The following is a 14,356-nucleotide window of genomic DNA, read 5'->3' on the forward strand; positions in this document are numbered from 1 at the left end:
AAGGCATTGTGAAATTAGTAGGATTAACACTGAGACATTTGATCCGATAATTTTGGATTGCACATATTTTCTAGCTCCTCTATTGAATTTGTACTGCTTTCATAGATTCTATACATAAATAGTAGACAACAGGTTCGACAGGCTTTTAGGAGTTGCTGGGAATACACTATGATGGTTAAACTATTTGAATATTATGACTGCTTTTTATGATGTGTAAAATTAAGAAGTACGTATTTTATTTGTACCTTTTTATTGCTTTGTAGATTTATATGGTTGACAACAATGAGGAACAGACAAAATATATAAATTAAACCTTAACCAGATGTCCTAGGTCTGGACTCTAGCTCACAAAACCCGGCCTGTAATGTTCCCAATATTTGACCCTACACACAATCCACCAGAAAAAGCTTGGAGGAATGTTTGCAGGATATTTCCTCTTCAGTCTGACTTTTACATTTCAGTAATGTGGGTAATATGATAATAAAACTGGCGGTATAATTTCAGCCACAAGTTATTTCCTATTTTGGCATGCTAAACAGAATTAGAAGGTAAAACCATCATGAGAAAAAAAAACACTATACTTAGTAAAGATTTGTCCTCGGTTAATTTTACCTCAGGGAAAAACTATAGTACTTGGAATGCGGTTGCCAGTATTGGTAAGACATGCTGATTGTACCGTTTGTCTCGTTTGTACTTATTTATTTAATTCAGGTGTGCTTTCCAGTAACTTGCCACAGATTTAGGCACATAACAGCGTTTGCATCGGTCGAGGTAAATGTTAATTCTAGAGATGCGCGATGTGTCGTGATAAGGAGGAAAGGTCATAACCAGTGCTTTATTTGTAAATAAAGAGGTGCCGGTGCCCAAAGCCCTCCTCTTAAAAACGCGGATGCTGCAGTTAAATGTGTGATCACGGAATACTGAGGCAGCGTAATCCTAAAGCCATCTCGGGCCTCTTAAATCCATTTAAAACAACTACCTGCCCCTCCAGGTCACTCGTGCAGCTTTCTGCTTTCTCCCGTTGTGACGCTTTTTCGTTTTTCCCTTCCTCCGTCTTTCCCATGTGTGCCTTTTGCTTGCAGTAAATGCTTGAGGCAGAAGAGGAAGCCCCGGCCCTCAAAAATAAGAGTCGGTGCTCAGCACCGGAAACAACAAGCACAAATTAAGCACTGGTCATAACTGCATGAGTGCAACAGAACCATCCCGTGGTCCCTTGTGTGTTGAAGTCTCCAGAAAGCTTTAATAGTGGGTGGGTCAGAGGAAGCAAAGTGACAAATATTGGGATGTGGGAAACAACACTGGTCAGAAGCAACAGACCGGTAATGAGGTAGACAGTAGCAAAATGAGATGCATGTATTGGTTGAAGAAAAGTGCACAGAATATGCAAGGGGTAAACTTTACAGGCATAAGCAAATCATAATCATATAAAGTGTGGAGAAGAGAAGTCTTTAATCCTTTGTCACAACTGAGGAGGTCTTTCAGTCTGACTACTGCTAGTATGGCATTCAAACACAAGCACTGGCAAAACTACAGTTGTGTCTATGAGGCAAGAGTTTTTGGTTTTGCCAATGTTTAGCCATGTTGTACAACAGTGCAGCTGACATGCATCATTGTTTGAAAAAGAAGCATTGGCAAAGTCAATAGTTCTCACCTTTGTCAATGTTATTAGTCATGTGGTACAGCAGTGCGCCTCCTGTGAAACATAGCTGAAAGTAAAAAAAAGAAACATCATGCTTTCAAGTCATGCACTCTAGACATTAGGTATAAACCACATTTGACTCACTTTGGTACATCTTAAGCAATCTGGATTTGTCTTGGAGTGTAGTGGACACCTCTATTTACTAAAGTTATTCAAAAGCATCTTTCAAATTAATCTTTATCATTGTTGTAATGTATGTGCATTGATGGTGTACCTCTGAATAAATCCATATTTAGATATTTCCTTTAATGTAAGCATCCTCCATGAGGTCAAACATTCTTCCCAAAGGTCCAAGCACATCTAATAGCCTATCTTGGCATTGTTTAAGATATCTCTGTGAACCTTTCTGGGTTCTCTCCCTATCTTAAATACATAAGTAATTAACTCCTGATCTAAGTATGGAGTCATGGTCACTTTGTCATCTAATATTGGGGAAGAGCATTTAGCTTGCATAATATTACGTTCATCTTTCTCCAGTGGTTTCCTGATCCAGTGCTGAATATATTCATCAACACGGTCAAAAGGTCACTAATCTGTTCCCCTACGGTGTCTAATGTTACGTGCATCAAAGAGAATTTCCCCCATTAGGTCATACACTGATTTACATGTTTTGGATTTTTCGTATAACAGATTTCCAAATTCGTCATCAAAGTTTTCATCATAATTTAAATCTAAAACACATTCATCCACATTAGATGTTCGCTCCCTTACATCCATCTCGTTAGATGACATATAATTTGCAGTGTGTAACTTCCTTTATTGTGTGCCGCTTCAGACACCTACTCCTTCTGAAATGCATGGGACTCCTTTCTTTTTGGAACTTACCTCAATGTGCTTCCTTTTCATCAAAAATTTCCCACCAGAGCCTTTATGCCTCTCTTCATCCTCTGAAGCTGAGAAATATTCCTCATCATCTAAATGCCTTATCTGTATGTATACCAATAAAGCTTCTCTAACAAACAGAGCTGTACAACTGTACTAAATCCCTCTGAAATTATCTTTCTTATTAAAGATTCCTGACTCTTCTCAGCACTGCTATGTTCTTCGATTGTTTTATAAAGTAAATTATACGATAGAAAAAATGAATATGTATCAATACTAATGTCCAAATAATATTAGGTATCATTATTTTCCTGAAAACATCTCACCTGACCGTTCTCTGAGGGGATGATTTTGCTTGTGATACCGTTGCTAGGCAACGCAACACAGAGACCTAATTCCCCTAAAATGCAAAGCCAGTATTCAAACCTGGTTCAAATTCCTTTGGAAAATAGTGTGCAGCGCAAATTACCAAGCACTGCCTCAGGTAACAAATACGCTGCACATAAGCGCATCAATCGGCCTCTGGGTCAACGGAGAGAAAATGTTGTGAGACATTGGCCAAGACGCGTTTAATCATGTGAAAGCGGCGCCACTTCCAATTTCAACACCATGAAATGCGGCTCCACTTCCAAGTTCAATGAATGAACATGGTCACTTCTCTAAGAATTCCATCTCAAAATGGAATCCATTAAAGTATGGAGTATGTCTGCCTATTAAAGACCAGCATTTAAATTGCATAAATATATATATATAAACAAGCAACTCAAAAGAGAAAAGAGATATTAAGGTTATAATCAACCCACTAACTTACATTTTCAGAATCAATTGAACAAACAATAGAAATCACAATATAATTATTACTATATTTTTCCCAAATAAATATGTAAGAAACATAATTAATATAACCCTAAGACTCATAAATTGGGTTTAGCTGTACTACTAATTATAAACAATTCCACACAAATCCTACAAATTAACTAAAATAATCTGCTTAACAAGGTAATACTTATCTGCCCAGAAGTAGCAAACAAAAGAGGAAGAAGATGGTGACAGGCTGCGTTGGTGGGACTGAGAGTTATAATTCATTGTGATATTTCAAGGTTCTATTTTGGAGACTGTAAAGAAGCTACTCAGAAGGAGTGAATGCAAGATTTATGCATAATGCTAGCCTCCTTGTCTTTAATAAAATCTCAATTCTTTATTCAGTTAATCTTTAAGAATTGCAACTTCCTTGCCTGTGACCTCCATGCCTTGCATGGCAGTTCTGTAAAAGGAAATATAATGCTAGTTTTCCTAATTAGCGTGGAAGGACTGACACTATGATCAGATGCTTTTGAGATGGAAGAGCAATCACATTATATGTTTCTGATGGTGCAGCCAGCTGAGGCTTTACTATTGGAAACTCTTAAGCTCCCCATCTCTAAGTGGGTTGCAACAACCCAAGTTTGGTAGGTTGAAAGTACTGAGCATTTTCAGCCAAACTCCAAATAACCCTCAAAGCCTTAATTCAAACCCTGTTACAGGGTTACACCTCAAGCCACTGAAATTCATATGGTTCTAGCTCTCTGCTTCATGCAGAGGCCTATTTGTAAGAATAAATGAAACCCAAGTTGCTATTGAAACATTATCATCTCATGAGTTAGCTGCGGTGGTCTGGTCTGTCACCAATATTGTGGTCTATATTATTTTGTGAGTTATTTCTCAAGGAACTTGTCATCCTTGTACAATTAATCCCAAATAAAACTATTATAACCATTTTTCCAATTCGGAGTAGATGAGATGTAGATCTGAAGACTACATTGGCAAAAAAGCAGTGCATCCTTACTTGCTTGCTTGAAATAATCCTTTGGTTATGCTGTAGGCTCTGTGCTATATCGTGCATGGTCTTGCAAAGGATTTATTACACAACTGCTAATTAACACGGGTTCATACCTGAAGCCCCAGAGCTGTGCAGAAAGTGGTCAACTACTACTAACTATTACAGATTTAACACATTCTGCTTGACAATGTTCAGCTGGTCAATTGGGCTAGGCAGGGTCCCTATAATTTCATATTTTAGTAGCTCGTATTCATCCTACATTATGGGCTTATGTCTCTGTAAACTGACAGACCCGTGGCAAATGTAAGAATACATATTAGGAGCAGGCTGAAACAAGAGATCTAGGTTCACGAAATTAGCAGCATGATGTTTTAAAAAAGGTATGAGTGTAAGCTTTTTTAATGTAGATTTAATTGCTAGTGCTTTAATGGACCACACTTTGATATTTTAAAATGTGTGTTTGGTGTGTAGTATATTGTTAATGTATTTTTATATAAGTTTATTGAATTATTTTTTTCCTTCTTAGTTCATGTGAAGTTTTATGTAATTTAGATATGCTTTGTGTAGGAAGTTGGCTCTGTATGTGCTATTTCAAAGTAAGGAATAGCATGCACAGAGTCCAAGGGTTCCCCTTAGAGGTAAAATAGTGGTAAAAAGAGATAATACTAATGCTCTATTTTGTGGTAGTGTGGTCGAGCAGTAGGCTTATCCAAGGAGTAGTGTTAAGCATTTGTTGTACATACACATAGACAATAAATGAGGTACACACACTCAGAGACAAATCCAGCCAATAGGTTTTGTTATAGAAAAATATATTTTCTTAGTTTATTTTAAGAACCACAGGTTCAAATTTTACATGTAATAGCTCTTTTGAATGGTATTGCAGGTAAGTACTCTAGGAACTTTGAATCATTACTTTAGCATGTATACTTTTTACATAAAACACAATAAGCTGTTTTAAAAGTGGACACAGTGCAGTTTTCACAGTTCCTGTGGGAGGTAAGTTATGGTTAGTTTCAACAGGTAAGTAAGGCACTTACAGGTTTCAGTTTTTGGTCCAAGGTAGCCCACCGTTGGGGGTTCAGAGCAACCCCAAAGTTATCACACCAGCAGCTCAGGGCCGGTCAGGTGCAAAGGCCAAAGAGGTGCCCAAAACACATAGGCTTCAATGGAGAGAAGGGGGTGCCCCGGTTCCAGTCTGCCAGCAGGTAAGTACCCGCGTCTTCGGAGGGCAGACCAGGGGGGTTTTGTAGGGCACCGGGGGAGACACAAGTCAGCACAGAAAGTACACCCTCCACAGCGCGGGGGCGGCCGGGTGCAGTGTGCAAACACGCGTCGGGTTTCCTTCAGTTTTCAATGGGAGACCAAGGGGTCTCTTCAGCGGTGCAGGCAGGCAAGGGGGGCACTCCTCGGGGTAGCCACCACCTAGGCAAGGGAGAGGGCCTCCTGGAGGTCACTCCTGCACAGAAGTTCCGTTTCTTTAGGGGCTGGGGGCTGCGGGTGCAGGGTCTTTTCCAGCCGTCGGGAAATGGAGTTCAGACAGTCGCGGTCAGGGGGAGCCTGGGGATTCCCTCTGCAGGCGTCGCTGTGGGGGCTCAGGGGGGACAACTTTGGTTACTCACAGTCGTAGAGTCGCCTGAAGGTCCTCCCTGAGTTGGTTGTTCTCCACCAGTCGAGTCGGGGTCGCCGGGTGCAGTGTTGCAAGTCTCACGCTTCTTGCGGGGAGTTGCAGGGGTCTTTAAATCTGCTCCTTGTAACAAAGTTGCAGTTCTTTTGGAGCAGTGCCGCTGTCCTCAGGAGTTTCTTGTCTTTTTCGAAGCAGGGCAGTCCTCAGAGGATTCAGAGGTCACTGGCCCCTTGGAAAGGGTCGCTGGAGCAGGGTTCTTTGGAAGGCAGGAGACAGGCCGGTGAGTCTGGGGCCAAGGCAGTTGGTGTCTTCTGTTCTTCCTCTGCAGGGGTTTTTCAGCTCAGCAGTCCTTCTTCTTGTAGTTGCAGGAATCTGTTTTTCTAGGTTCAGGGGAGCCCTTAAATACTAAATTCAAGGGCGTGTTTAGGTCTGGGGGGTTAGTAGCCAATGGCTACTAGCCCTGAGGGTGGGTACACCCTCTTTGTGCCTCCTCCCAAGGGGAGGGGGTCACATCCCTAATCCTATTGGGGGAATCCTCCATCTGCAAGATGGAGGATTTCTAAAAGTTAGAGTCACCTCAGCTCAGGACACCTTAGGGGCTGTCCTGACTGGCCAGTGACTCCTCCTTGTTGTTTTCTTTGTTTCCTCCAGCCTTGCCGCCAAAAGTGGGGGCCGTGGTCGGAGGGGGCGGGCAACTCCACTAAGCTGGAGTGTCCTGCGGTGCTGTGACAAAGGGGTGAGCCTTTGAGGCTCACCGCCAGGTGTTACAGCTCCTGCCTGGGGGAGGTGTTAGCATCTCCACCCAGTGCAGGCTTTGTTACTGGCCTCAGAGTGACAAAGGCACTCTCCCCATGGGGCCAGCAACATGTCTCTAGTGTGGCAGGCTGCTGGAACCAGTCAGCCTACACAGAAAGTCGGTTAGGTTTCAGGGGGCACCTCTAAGGTGCCCTCTGTGGTGTATTTTACAATAAAATGTACACTGGCATCAGTGTGCATTTATTGTGCTGAGAAGTTTGATACCAAACTTCCCAGTTTTCAGTGTAGCCATTATGGTGCTGTGGAGTTCGTGTCTGACAGACTCCCAGACCATATACTCTTATGGCTACCCTGCACTTACAATGTCTAAGGTTTTGCTTAGACACTGTAGGGGCACAGTGCTCATGCACTGGTGCCCTCACCTATGGTATAGTGCACCCTGCCTTAGGGCTGTAAGGCCTGCTAGAGGGGTGTCTTACCTATACTGCATAGGCAGTGAGAGGCTGGCATGGCACCCTGAGGGGAGTGCCATGTCGACTTACTCATTTTGTTCTCACTAGCACACACAAGCTGGTAAGCTGTCTTTCTGTGCTGAGTGAGGGGTCTCTAGGGTGGCATAAGACATGCTGCAGCCCTTAGAGACCTTCCCTGGCATCAGGGCCCTTGGTACCAGAGGTACCAGTTACAAGGGACTTAGCTGGATGCCAGGGTGTGCCAATTGTGGAATCAAAAGTACAGGTTAGGGAAAGAACACTGGTGCTGGGGCCTGGTTAGCAGGCCTCAGCACACTTTCAATTCAAAACATAGCATCAGCAAAGGCAAAAAGTCAGGGGGTAACCATGCCAAGGAGGCATTTCCTTACACTTTGTACATTTGTATCTAATTTTGAACATCTTGCATCTAGAATAAAATAGTTATGACAGATTTCAAAACAGAAAATGGAAAAAATAACAAAACCACTAGCTAGCAGCATGAGCTAGGAATAAGAAGAGGAGATAAAGATGCAAAAATTATACCTTTATGTCATCTTAACTGCATCAAAGTGTGTATACTTAGTCTGTTAACTTTCAGCATGCAAATTTGTGTTTTGGGCTCATAGTCAAACACCCCTTAATGTCAAGACATTTTAGTCTACACAGTACAGAGCTTTTGTACGATACTGAGGATCAGGAAATGGCATACAGCAGAAAAGAATAGGCACAAAGAGGGAAGGAACCCCTAATGGGCACAGGCCGGGAAAGGGACCAATAACTGACAGTTTCCACTATGATTGTACAAAGTCAAGATTCAAAAGGTCCCACAGCAATGTGGAAAAGCATTTTCTATGTGCATGCAGCAGCAGTTCCTTTGAAGTGCAGTCTAGCAGAGTAGCAGTCCTTGTGCGAGCACATTAGTCCTTCATCCTGGCAGAGCATCCACAGGTCCAGAAGTGTACTGATGACTTAGTGTCTGAGGTCCAGTATTTATATCTAATTGTGCCTTTAAGGTGGGGGTGGATCTTCTAGAGGTTTCCCTTTGAAGTCCTTAGGCATCTTGCCTTCCCTGCCCAGGCTGCAGACTAACTACAGGGGGGTACACAGCCCTATGGGTGGAGGCAGGACACGGCCTATTCACATGCAAGTGGAGCTGTGCCCAGCCTCTCCCTCCTATACTGTCAGTGATGGTCCATTCAAGCACACCTAAGCTCCCTATTGTGTGTGGCTGTCTAGGAAGAATGAACAAACCTCAAATGTTAGCTACACTATGTAATAGGGCCAAAGGCAGGATACAGGCACTAAATGGCTAAGGTAAGAAAATGCCAACTTTCTAAAAGTGGCATTTTCAGAACTGCAATTTTTAATCCAACTTAACCATAGGTTAAAATTTGAAATCATACTCTCAGAGACACCAAACATGAACTGGCCATCCATTCCCATTTGTAAATTACCCTTATAAAATGTAGTAAGGCAACGCCAATGTTATCCTGTGTGAGAGATGGGCCTTTCTAGTAGTGAAAAACATTTCTATGAGTTTTTCACTACCAGGACATGTACAGCTTAAAGGTACATGTCCTACTTTTTAAAAACATTGCACTCCACCCTGTGGGCTGTCCAGGGCCTACCATCAGGGTGATTTATATATGTTAAATAGGAAGGTTTGGGCCTGTCAAAAGATTATTTTGCAGGTCTAAATGGCGGTTTAAAGCTGCACACAGAGGCTGTGCAATGGCAGGCCTGAGACATATTTAAAGCGCTACTTAAGTGTGTGGCACAATCAGTGATGCAGGCCCACTAGGAGCACTTAATTTACAGGACGGGGCACATGTAGTACCACTTTACTAGTGACTTATAAGTACAGGAAATATGCCATTACGCCAATATTACCATGTTTAGAGGAGAGAGCACAAGCACTTTAGCACTGGTTAGTAGTGTCCTAAGGCCGGCAAAAATTAGGTCAATAGAAATGGTAAGGAAGGCAAAAAGTTTTGGGGGAGACCACCCTAAGGCTGGCAGGTTTAACAATGCGTAAATGTACACATGTACTCTTACATTTTGATTACCTTTACTACCTCTGGCTAGTCACCATTTACACATGTAACGTTACTCAAAAGTATAGATTTACATGTCCCCACCTCATGACCTTAGGGTGTGGACGCTAATTAATGAGATCAAAGTTATTACTTGTAACTTTTCAGTCATAGGTGGGGGGTTCTGCCTCCAAAGCAGAAATCTCCTTACAGTAAAGAATAGGGTAAAGGTTTACTAAACTTAAAAATAAATTAGAAAACATATTGTATTGTTAAATGTTAATCCAAATGAATTTAAAATATTTATTTTAAATGTAGAACAAAAATAAAAAAATAAAAAGCATGCTCAGCATTAACTTGATTTTAATTAATAAGGGAAATCTATCAAACCCAGACATGTCTGGCTCCCACTGGAATCCAGGGTGGTGTGGCAAGTGTGGATCTCACAAGGTATTTTTATCCAGAAGCCCTTGCAAACTCTGGAAAAAAACACACAGTTTCCTATAACTTCTGTGATTGAAGATTCAGGAATCTGTGGGGAACCACAATTTTCCTACCATCTACCATTTTCACATGTCCTCGGATAATAACAGTACCCCACTTGTGTGGATGAGGCTAACTCCTGCAACAGAAAAAGGCAAAAAAAACAACATGAACAGATCACATTTTTCCACTCAAAAACAAACTTTTTTGTACCGTTGGGACTGGGTTCAGCAGCCACCCATGCACAATTGCCAAACCCAGACATTTCTGATAGTGTGACACCTCTTGGAAGTCCAAATGGTGTGACTTTTGTGACTGTCATGAGGTTTTCTTATACTGAAGTCCTTGAAAACCTCCAATTTGATTTAAAATATGCATTTTCCTCACATTCCGGGAAAGGAAAGTTCCTAACCTTGCACAGATCCACAAATTTCCTAACACATCGCATTCCCACAAATGAAGGGCTCCCATTGTCCTTGGTTCAATCTTTCCTTAGCATGGGCACTAGGCCCAGCCACAAAAGTAGGATAGAGTTGTTTTTTGCAGAAGCAGGGGAACATTGGGTGGTAGGAATTTTTGTGGATCTCTGCAGATTCTAGAAGATACTGTCACATAAACGCAGGGGAAATGTATGATTTAAGCAAAGTTTGAGGTTTGCAGGGCAAGAAAATGTGATGGGTTCCACACAAGACATGCTACCTTTTCCCTGTTGTCAAGAAGGCAAACCCTCAATCCACCTCCTCTGAAAGAAGAAAGACTGTATATCCATAGGCCAGGGTGGGCCACCCCTATGTTTCTTTATGTAAATATATTACTGGCATCTAGCAAGCTTTCTACCCCTCTGGGAAGGAATTTGGGACAAAGTCCCAATCTGTGCCTCCTCTCCTCTCCCCCCAGGGGAAAGAAAGACTGTAATGTCTAATTTTGGGGTTACATGGCCCTATGCATTATGAGCAAGCACCCCCCACCTCCCACCTGTTTGTTTTTATAGACTTTCCCAGGTGTCTAGTGGGCTTTCTTACCCACTTTCTCAGCATCTATACTTGATCATAATATTGGTTCAGTGATTGACTGCTAAATATTGTTAATATTTCATTATTAGTGTTCCCCAAGTCTTCCATCTTTTAAGCATACTTGTGCAGGATCAATCAATGCTACGATAAAACTTTCAGTTCAATCATAAGGGTTCCCGTTAATATTTTTGGGTCCACATTTCAAAGTGAGATTGGTCTATAGTTAGCACTCTCATCGACCTGTTGCAAGATTTATGAATAACAGAAATAAAGCCTGCAGTTACACTCATAAGCTTACCGTTATAAGTCATCATCTATTTCCTTAATCAATCCTCTGCATGTTAATCATAACATTCTGCCATCATCCCACATTTTTGCCCTTTAGACATTCTTTTTATGGTGTCTCTAATTTCTTTTGCAAAATTTCACGAATTAACTTATGTTCCTCAGCATCAGTTACAGTGGCCAAATTAAACTCCCAGTTCAATAAACCAGTGAAAACACATCCAACATATTCCAATTACATGTATGCACAAGAAATGTTCCTTCATATTTTAAACTGGCAATAATTCTATGTTTCTCAACCTTTATATGACAGTCATTTCCAACCCTCCGGCAACTTTCAACAAACAGGTATCTTGTCTTACAACTAACAGATTCAGTTTGCTGAGTTGATATGAGGTAAGCTTCATTGTGTTTTTGTGAGGGCTTATGAATACCAATTGTCTTGGTGAAAAATATGGTAAAAGATCAAAATATAGTGGGAGTTTTGCTTATAAGCTAGTATGCGATCAGTAATCATAAAGATCAGGACATGACGAAAACAACACATCCAGGTGGTAGAGGCTCAAATTTCAGTAAAAAAAACACCCATTGTGAGGGCATCAAGGAGCCAACATGGAGGCCACTGCAAGACCAACATGGACAACCGCACTTAAGCAGACAGCTAAACAGCGGGTTTAATGCTAACAGATTGTGATTGCCTACATTTATAGGACTAAACCCCCTTATTGGTCAAACATACCCTACTTTACTTGCCGACATGTGCAAAAGAGCAAGACATCCTCACCTGTCAATGAGTCTCTACCTAGCAGAACACCAGCCCTACCATTCAGTATCCTTTTTAAAACCATAATGTAAGGGTGGTTTCAATTAGCTGTGCATGGAGGCTTGCGACTAGCAGGGGTTAAAATGTAACTAGAGTACAACACCACTGTAACTGAAACCCGATCCATGCCACCTGTCTCATCAGGCATCACAGACAACCCAGCATAACCCCAGCCTCAGCCACCATCACAGACATCTCGACTAATCTCCCCTCACGAAAAAAATTATCTTTATGTCGTCACCCTTATTCAACGCATTCGGAAGGGTCCATTAAATAACATGTTGGAGCCTCAGAGGTTCATATGCACCATTACAATACATAAATATTATTTTACATATTATATTTCCATTCCCACCTAGACATAACTGTCATCCCTTTCATGAAATCCGTAAATGGTTTATTCATAGCAAAGAATGTTTATGTCAATATCAAGATCAAGAAACGTCGCTGAACTTCTCTCTAAGTCAACCTACTGTAACACCTCTCTACATAATGTTAAGGTCTGTCTTTGCATTCTCTTTAGAATAAACCCCATTTGCTCGCAGGCCTTTTTGAACTTGGCTAGAAAGATTTTTAATTCCAGACTAGAGCTCTTCACTTATAAAACTTGATTTGATCAAATCAATCAGATGCTTTTGCTGGCTGGCAGGTGTGCGTGAGTGTGGTAGTGTGGATGAATGGGTGAGCATATGCAAGACTAGCTAAATAGATCAGTGGATGGATAACTAGATGAGTAACTGAGTTATCGGGTGTATGAACGGATGAGTGCAATGATGGACAGCTGGATAATCACTGATTCAGCAACCTATCCATGATGTAACTCATCCAATTGCCTATCTACAAGCTTACTTATTCATTTACCTATCCACTCTTGTATTTACTCATTCGGTCATCTACCCACCCACTTGCTCACTCATTTGTCCGTCGTCAAGGCACTTATCCATCCACCCACCAACTATATGTCTGTCAGATTCACCCCCCTCCACACAGCCAAACACATTGCAACCCGCCCATCCTTATAAAACACTTTCACTTATATGGAAAGTTACACCCGCTTGCGCTAACAATGCGTGTTTATCTTTCCGTTTAACGCCTGTGTACAAAGTACCTCTTAGCTTTATCTAGCTGTGTGCACTTTGTGTTTGTTTTATCAGTCGTATTCGTCAGAAAGGATTGTGATTAAGCACAGAAATATTGTATTTTAGGTAGTCGTCATCGCTTTTAGTACATTTGCGCTTTTTCCTCGGCCATACATTATCTGCCAATGACTACTGGACTTTTAAACCTGTGCTCCTGCTTACGTGGATGGCACATAAGGTCACATAGAATGGGAGTGTGCAGCAGCCCGAAATATAATGCTGAGCCTGAAGCACTGGTGACCAGAAAAAACAACAGCCGTTGCTTTTGCAGTCACTATAGAAGCAAGCAGACCCGGCTTTCCTAAGCAAAGAATAGTTTGTGTCTCTTACATACAGACAGAGACACGCCGACAAATATGTACAGACACACACCCAGACAGGCTTATACACAGACTGAAACACACACAAGCACGCATAAAGGTGATTCGGAGATATCAAAGCTGAGATAATCAGGACTAGCACTGAAAGACGAGCCACAGGAAGCGACCGAAAAAGGCATATGAGAACAGCACACAGTACGCTACAACAAACTTTTATATAAATAACCGGCGACCTAGTTCAACAACAAAAAACAAAACAAAACAAAAGCCATGATTGAGTTAGAGTAAAACGGGACTAGGATGTTCAACCTAGATGTAATTGATAATCAGCGAGTTCGAGGTCAGAGGGATTACAAGAGAAATTAAACAGGGAGGTGCTCTACCCAGGGGGTACATGGGCGGGGCATTCTCTTCGTGGCGTTTAGAGAGTGCTATGCAGTGCACAGAAACATAGATGCAGGGCTACTCATGGAAATGGATATTTACAGGATTTGTTCAAAGGCCCTTTCCTATATCTACTTGATAATTTACACCCTGTGTGCACCCGACATTCATACAATGTGCCCTATACACAGCAAGGGAGAGGATGCAGAACCGTGCAGATACAACTGGTGCATGGTTGCTCTAGGTAGGGATGTGAGAGCAGAGGAGGGGGAAAATAACAAGGTAGATGACAATCTCCCCTTCACCAATGAAATGACAGTAGGCATATTGCCAATATTCAATCTGAGTAAATTGGCCACACCCTATGCACACCAAAGACAGCAATATCCACCACTGAAAATCTCCCTCCTTCAGCCTTTAGCTTAAGTCTTAGGAAACAGAGCTCTTTGGTATACAGTGAGAACTGAAGGTGTCTTTAGCCACACTTAGTAACTGAACTACAAGTAGTTATTTGCCTAAATAAGTCATGTGAAATAATAATATGTGGAAGAGTCTAGGCTGAGCACTGTTCCATATTTTCTAATTAGATGAAATATAGTTTGTCAATATTCTGTATAGACAAATACGTTTTAACGAACCATAGCTAGAAATGAAAATAATTATGAAGGACTGCAAATGTC

The 14,356-nt window shown here is 41.6% G+C and overlaps 1 long non-coding RNA gene across 1 annotated transcript in view; it reads left to right on the top strand.

Annotated features, from left to right (window-relative positions):
* Positions 1-14,356, top strand: part of LOC138295704 (uncharacterized) — a 33,621-nt gene that overhangs the window by 407 nt on the left and 18,858 nt on the right. Inside the window, exon 2 of the long non-coding RNA XR_011203669.1 lies at positions 11,324-11,406. This is a non-coding gene — a long non-coding RNA (uncharacterized lncRNA). The remainder of the gene's footprint in view (positions 1-11,323; positions 11,407-14,356) is intronic.

The sequence above is a fragment of the Pleurodeles waltl genome, chromosome 5 (assembly GCF_031143425.1).
Source record: "Pleurodeles waltl isolate 20211129_DDA chromosome 5, aPleWal1.hap1.20221129, whole genome shotgun sequence".
NCBI classification, from domain to species: domain Eukaryota; kingdom Metazoa; phylum Chordata; class Amphibia; order Caudata; family Salamandridae; genus Pleurodeles; species Pleurodeles waltl.